Source organism: Puntigrus tetrazona, chromosome 5, assembly GCF_018831695.1.
Source record: "Puntigrus tetrazona isolate hp1 chromosome 5, ASM1883169v1, whole genome shotgun sequence".
NCBI lineage: Eukaryota > Metazoa > Chordata > Actinopteri > Cypriniformes > Cyprinidae > Puntigrus > Puntigrus tetrazona.
Window position 1 is genome coordinate 25,871,786 of NC_056703.1, and position 6,827 is coordinate 25,878,612.

Sequence of the window (6,827 nt, forward strand, 5' to 3'; positions counted from 1 at the left end):
CATCCCGCAGCAGAATGTTCAGGAAATGCTCTCGCCAGCCAGTTGATTTGCCATCGCAGTGGGGAGCCTTTTCCTCAGTTTCAGCGCCAATGTGCGTCGGCGCCGACAGCGCAGGTCAGATGTCGAAGCGTCTATTGGCGCCATAAGCCAGAAACAAGAGTTCTTCTGAGGCGTGAGTCGAATTTCTCGACAGGTGTCACTGGTCTTCGTTTCGCTTAGACGCTTTGTGGTTGGTAATTTCTTGTCAGGGTGCAGATTTGTTAAACACCGATTCAGGCAGAATAAAGCAGTGAGCTGCTTTATTCTTGTTGTGGGCTTTCAGAGTGCCAAGTTTCGAGCCATGCCAGTGTGTCAGACGGTTGTACTGGAAGCTGAAGAGAATACAAAAGAGCCTTTACGACGAAATTTTGTTGGGGCGCCAGCACAATGAGTCCCAAGCAGGCCCCCAAGACACGGTGCATGACCATTGCAGCTCAGCATGACACTTTCCGAGACAATCTCATATCAGTGATGGCATTGAAATGAAAGCAATGCGGATGGATCGGGGATACCCGATTTGAACCCGACGTTGCCGGTCTTCGCAGAGCAGACACGTGCAGGAAACAGAAATTCGCCCGCGCCTCGTGCAGTCAAAAGCAAAGCGTTGCCTTCGCGTGAGGCTCGAATCATCATCTTCAGACAGCGACGAGACACGCCGTTTAACCGCGTTACGAAAATAAGGAGACGGCGCAGAACAAAGCACCGTCAGGTTCGGTTCCGGTTTGTCGCGTTTCGGCAGCAGCACCCAGTCAGAATGGTCACATGCCAGCGTTTCCGGGAGTGCGTGGCTCAATTCACTTTGACAGGCGGCAGTCATAAGCCGGTCTTACTTCGCTCAGAGTCAGCCTCTCGATGCAGTGTCGGGGATGGCCGTACCTGCCGAAGATTCTCACGACAGTAGCCTCAAAGCTGTGCGCCCGCACAATGAAACCTAAGAAAACGCCGTTATTTACACGCTGCATGCACAGTCAACATTGTCAGCCGGCACATTTTATATAAGATACATTGACTTGTCGCAGTGTCATTGCTGCTCAGGTATCAGCTACTTCAGCTTCGTGTCCTTTCTTTGTGTCTTCACTTACCCCATTGAAGATTACTCATCAGCCAGCATCGATACCACCTATCAAAGCCACAGAGCAGGTCGCCGCATGGTAGCTTCCGTTCATTAAACAGATCCTTCACATGTCTTCTCGGTTCAGCTTAGTGTTGCAGAACATTATGCATTCTCATTGACCGCAACATCCACGCGACCCAGCTTGTGCCTGAACCAGTATGGTCTGTAAAACTTCAGATAAATAAAAACCAGTTTTTTCAAATGACTACGACCATATATTACGGGTCTGAAATCACAAGTTCCAGTACTGGTTTTTTCAAGACGCAGCTCCGTTGGCCCGTTGAAATTCGTGTGAAGATGCGTCAGTTAACGCTAACAGGCTTCAGACAGGTTGGTCATATCAGCCTGGGTCGCGCCTTCAGCCTCTTTCCGAATATTCGGCGTCGTCGTCAGGCCCGCCGAGTTGAGCGGTGGCGTGGGGAGAGGATTACAGAAGGTGAGAATGCAGCCCACCCGTGCACTGCCAGCCAGCATTTGAGCGTCATCGCAGGGACGATTGCGGTGGTTTTTTCCTGCCGTTTCAGCGTGCCAGCAGCGCTTATGACAAAGCGCAGTGTCAGACGTCGGTAGCTGTTACGCCGTGTTGCGTTCTTCGAGTGGTTTTCCGACAGTAAGTGTCAAATCTGGCTTCGTGCTTCAGATGCAGCCAGCAGCCGGCGCTGTTCGTTGCTGAACGTTTATTCGGACGACGCGCTGGCACGATCAGCAGAGTTAAAAGCCGATGCTTCAGCCAGAGTCGCTTCGACATGCCAGTAACAGATGGTTGTACTCGCCGATAAAGATTTTCATTGACGAACCTTAGTTGAGGCCAGCACAATGAAACCTGGCAAAACCTTCACAAGACACTGCGCATGAATTACCGCATAGCCTGCATGAGCGTATCAACCGCCATAACAAAGATGGCACAGACCGAAAAGGGTCGGATGACGGGATTCGCGCATTGGCCTTCACTGACGGCGAGAGTTCGCTCTTCGTTCGCGCTCAGGCATCAAAAGCGCACGTTGCTCGTAGTTTCAATACGACCTTCGTGATTGCGACAGCCAACTCAACATTGCGTGAGCGACGCCAGGTCAGGCACCAGTTTTCAGGTTCGTCTCCGTATTTGGGCAGACGACTTGCCGGTCGGTCTGCTGGTAAACAGCGTCGCAAATCCCTTCCGGAGGCGCAGTTCGGTCTCACCTCGATAACAGCGGCGCGAGCTGCCGACCTTGCTTCCGTCGAGCGACAGTGTGTCAGATTTGCCGTATTCGGTTGAAGACTCACGACAACCTTTCAAAGGTTTCCACAATGAAATTAAGAACGCCATTAAAGACACGCCGTAATAATAACAAGACAGTCGTTACGAGCTTTCATATTTACAGGCAGGCATTGATCGAACGCAAAGTGTCTTATACTCCGCCAGGCGTCCTTTTCTTGCTCTGCTTATCTTCTGACAGAAAGATTTCACCACGTTCGCTCCAGAAAGTCGTAATGCAGTTCGAAGCTTAGCCTCAAAAGTCTACAAAGTCAGACCTTTCACATGTACTTGCCTGTTTGTGTTATGGCACATTGGCGTACTCCTTCATATTGACGTATCAACTAACGAGTCTGCGTTTGAGCCTCTGAGCCAGTGTTGGCAAACGATAGTTACGATCATTGCTTTCACGGCCCTGAAAATTGATAGTTCGTAACAGCTAAATGGGAGCTAGCATGAAGTGTGACAGCACCAGCCTGCTGGCGTTCGTTGAAAAGTTCGTGAAGACGCCGTTAGCGTCACAGGCCAGACAGCCGAGTCAACATCTTCTTCAGCGCCGCACACGTCAGCCTGCCGAAAGCTGAAGGGTAGGCGTGGGGAGAGGGGATTACAGAGGTGAGTATCGGCTTCTTTTCATCCGCAGTAACTTCGCTCAGAACGTTCGCCAGCCAGCGATTTGCACATCGCAGGGGACTGACTGTAGCCTTTCCTCGCCGCTAGCGCCACGCGCCGCGATGTGACACAGGTGTTAGACGGCTCCAGCGGCCTGGTATGCCAGCAAGTTGGTGAACGCAAACTTCCGAGGCGCGCAGCCTAACTTCACTTTCGACAGGCGCCTTGGCTTCTCGAAGTTCTGCAGAGCGCTTCGTAGGCCGGTACTTCGCTCGTGCTTCGCTGAATCGCCTACTTCCCGAGATCGACGCAGCCGCCCAATTTGATCAGGCACAGCGCGGTGTTGGCCGACCCATCGGTTTCCAGAGTCGCTTCGATTACGGCCAGCGATGGTTGGCTCGCCGAAAGAGAATCACAAAAAGATCTATTGACGAGCTTCGGGGGAGTGCCAGAAACTAAGAAAACCTTCACAGATACGTGCATGACTGCCGCATTAGCCCAGCATGAAGTTTTCGGCACAACCAGGCATCAGTGATGTTAATAGACGAAAGCACGTGATGGACTCGACGACACGCCGTTGCCTTCCAGACAGCACGCAGAGCGAGGCACCGCAGTTTTCTGTTCGCGTTTCGTAGTCAGCAAAAGAAATAATAAACCTTCGCGTGAGGCTTCAATCAGTTTCACCAGATTACAGACGACGGCGCCGTTTCACCGTTGGTCGAGGCCGGTGAGCTTCTGCCAGGTCGTAAAAGCACCATTTTGTGTTCAGCCTCGGCTCTAAATGCCGCAGTGAGCGTTATTCCAGATGGTCGGCAGCTCAGGCGCCATGCTATGTCGTGCAGAGTCTTCTCGAGGCGCACTAACTTCACCTCTTCGACAGGCGCAGGTCGTGGTCAGCAGCCACTGGCCCCGCGCCTTCCGACGTTTATGTGTCAGATGGCCGTAATTTGCCGGAAGACCCACGACACCCGCCGTTACCCGCACGAAACCCAGAAACAAACATAAGACACGTTGCATGAACAGTCAGTCGCATGAGCCTTGATTTATATAAAGATGGCATTGACCGAATGCAGCAAGCCCATACCGCCGCTCGTTCGTAACGGTCGAAGCACCAGCTTCGTGTCTTCAGTTTCCACGACCTTCCACGAGAAGACTACCTTCGGGCGGCCAGCACGATGTTCACCAAATGAAATACCAGATGATGGACGCTGCATAATCACCGCAGCCAGTTCAGTCACCAAACTGGCAAAAAGCGAGGACTTCGAGCAGGAACTTCGGTCGTTTAGTGTTGCAGAATGCGCATTCACACGACCGCATCATCCACCGAGCTCAGCTTGCGCCTGTGCTCAGCAGTGTCCTTCTGTAAAGTCCTTCAGATGTTGGCACCAGTTTTCAAACGATTATTTATCACGACGCTGGCACCCGCCCGAAAACAGCGAAGTCCAGTATTTGGGCTTTTTGGGATGGGATGATGGTGGAGTTGCTTGAGCATGAAAGGGGCATTAGCATCGTGCAGTTTCTCCACAATCTGTCTGAAACCCGTGCCACCAACCGGGCCTCTGCCTTCACACAGATTTTCAACAGATTATTGAGCTGCAGTGCCTCATGCTTCAAACGCTCCACCATCATCCCCATCCCAAAGAAACCCTGGGCAAATGACTGAATGATTTCAGACCCGTGGCTCTAACATCTGTGGTCATGAAATCATTTCTTGAAAACTGGTTTTGGCTTATCTGAAGGACTTTACAGGACCCTTACCGGACAGAGCAAACAGGTCAGGTGTGGATGATGCAGCTACTATGGGAATGCATAATGTTCTGGCAACACCTAAATGAGACTAGGACTTATGTGAGGATCCGTTTAGGACTGGTTCAGCTGAACTAATGCAGTGATTTATAAACGTGGTGTCCTGGTGAGCTTTCATTTAGTGAACATCGGCTGGCACGGAAGTGAAATCTTCTTGTCAATGGAGGTCAGAGAACTAAAGGAAAGGACCTGAAATAGTGCTTCGTTGTTCTTACCTGAACAGCAGCAAGTATGAAGACACTCTGCATTCAGTCCAATGCCATCTTTATATAAAATGTCTCGAAACTCATGCTGACTAATGCTGACTAATCCATGCAACGTGTGTCTTTGTGACGCCCGCGCTCACTGGGTGCAGGCCTTAAGCAAAAAGGTTCTGCCACGGAATCTTCAGCCACAACCAGTAGCCATCCCGACACTTCGCCATGTCCGGGAGCTGACTCGGTCGAGCAGCGGTCCTAAAGCTAGCTCCTTGCTGCCCTGCCGCCGCTTCAGAAGTGGATTCGAACCCACGCTTCCAGAGGACCGGCACCTAACGCTAAGCGCTTTAGACCGCCGCCATCCTGACAAAAGCAGCAGGCTTGCTAGAGCAGATTTCTCTGTTTTCCTCGCCGTGCACAGCTTCCGAGGCCAGCAACATGGCGTGGTTGCTGGGTTCCAAATCAGTTTGCTGAATCCCATCCATCCACACTGCTTTCAGTCCTGTGTCATCCTTTGATATGGAGTTGTCTTGGAAAACCTGCTGAACCAATGCAGTAAATTCAAGTACCGTGTGTCTCTGTGGAGGTTTCTCTTGGGCTGCCCACTTCTGGTGTCTCTCTGGGCCAGTTGTCCACACGCCAATGGAATTTTTGTGATTCTCTTCAGCCGAATTACAGCCATCCTGACACACTGGGCATGTCCAGAGCTGGACTCTAGAGCCACAGTAAAGGTCCCAAAAAGCTAGCTCCATGCCTGTGTCTGCCTGGTCAGTTAGGCAGCACGTCTGGGGTCTCAGAATCGTGATTCCAGCAAAGCCTGAGCAGAGTTACCAGCCTACTGGGAAACGTCTAAGAGGAACTGAAGCCAAAGGTTTTGCTGCCTTGTCAGAAGTGGGATTCGAACCCACGCCTCCAGAGGAGACTGCGACCTGAACGCAGCGCCTTAGACTGGGCTGGGCCATCCTGACACACGCTTTATGTCACATCGCCGGACGATTGGCGCTAGGAGCAACGGGGAAAGACCTGAATCCGGCCCCCCCACCACGGTGGCAAAATCAACAACTGGCAGACGACCTGAACGAAGTTCTACTGCAGGATTGCAAAAACCATTCTCACCTCCTGTAATCCCCTCTCTCCCACACCTGCCTTCAACTCCAGCCGAAGATGACGTGTGCCGTGGTCTTCAGGAAGAACAAAAGAAGAAAGGCAGTACTCAGGCCCAGACGGTGTGACTTCCAGCCTGTCTGAAAACCTGTGCCACCAACTGGCCCCTCACCACACAGATTTTCAACAGATTATTGGAGCTGCGCAGTAGTGCCTTCATGCTTCAAACGCTCCCACCATCATCCCCATCCCAAAGAAACCCCAATTATTGGACTTAATGATTTCAGACCCGTGGCTCTAACATCTGTGTGGTCATGAAATCATTTGAAAAACTGGTTTTGGCTTATCTAAGGACTTTACAGGACCCCTTACTGGACAGAGTAAACAGGTCAGTGGATGATGCAGTTTACTGGCGGGAATGCATAATGTTCTGGCAACAACAAACAGACCAGGACTTATGAGGATCCTGCTTGTGGACTTTGGTTCGGCTGAACTAATGCAGTGGATTTATGCAACGTGTGTCCTGGTGAGTCATTTAGTGAACATCAGGCTGGCATTTGAAGTGAAACCTTCTGTCAATGGGAGGTCGTGTGAGAACTAAAGGAAAGGACCTGGAAAGTTAGTGCTTCGCTGTTCTACCTGAACACAGCAGCAAGAGATAAGACACTGCATTCAGTCCAATGCCATCTTTTTTATATAAAATGTCTCTGGAAACTCATGC

General features: G+C 51.2%; 1 non-coding gene across 1 annotated transcript; it reads right to left on the reverse strand.

Annotated features, from left to right (window-relative positions):
* Positions 1 to 5,885: 5,885 nt before the first annotated feature.
* On the reverse strand, positions 5,886 to 5,970 carry trnal-cag. The gene has a single exon. It is a non-coding gene; the product is annotated as a tRNA-Leu (tRNA).
* Between the last annotated feature and the right edge of the window lie 857 nt (positions 5,971 to 6,827).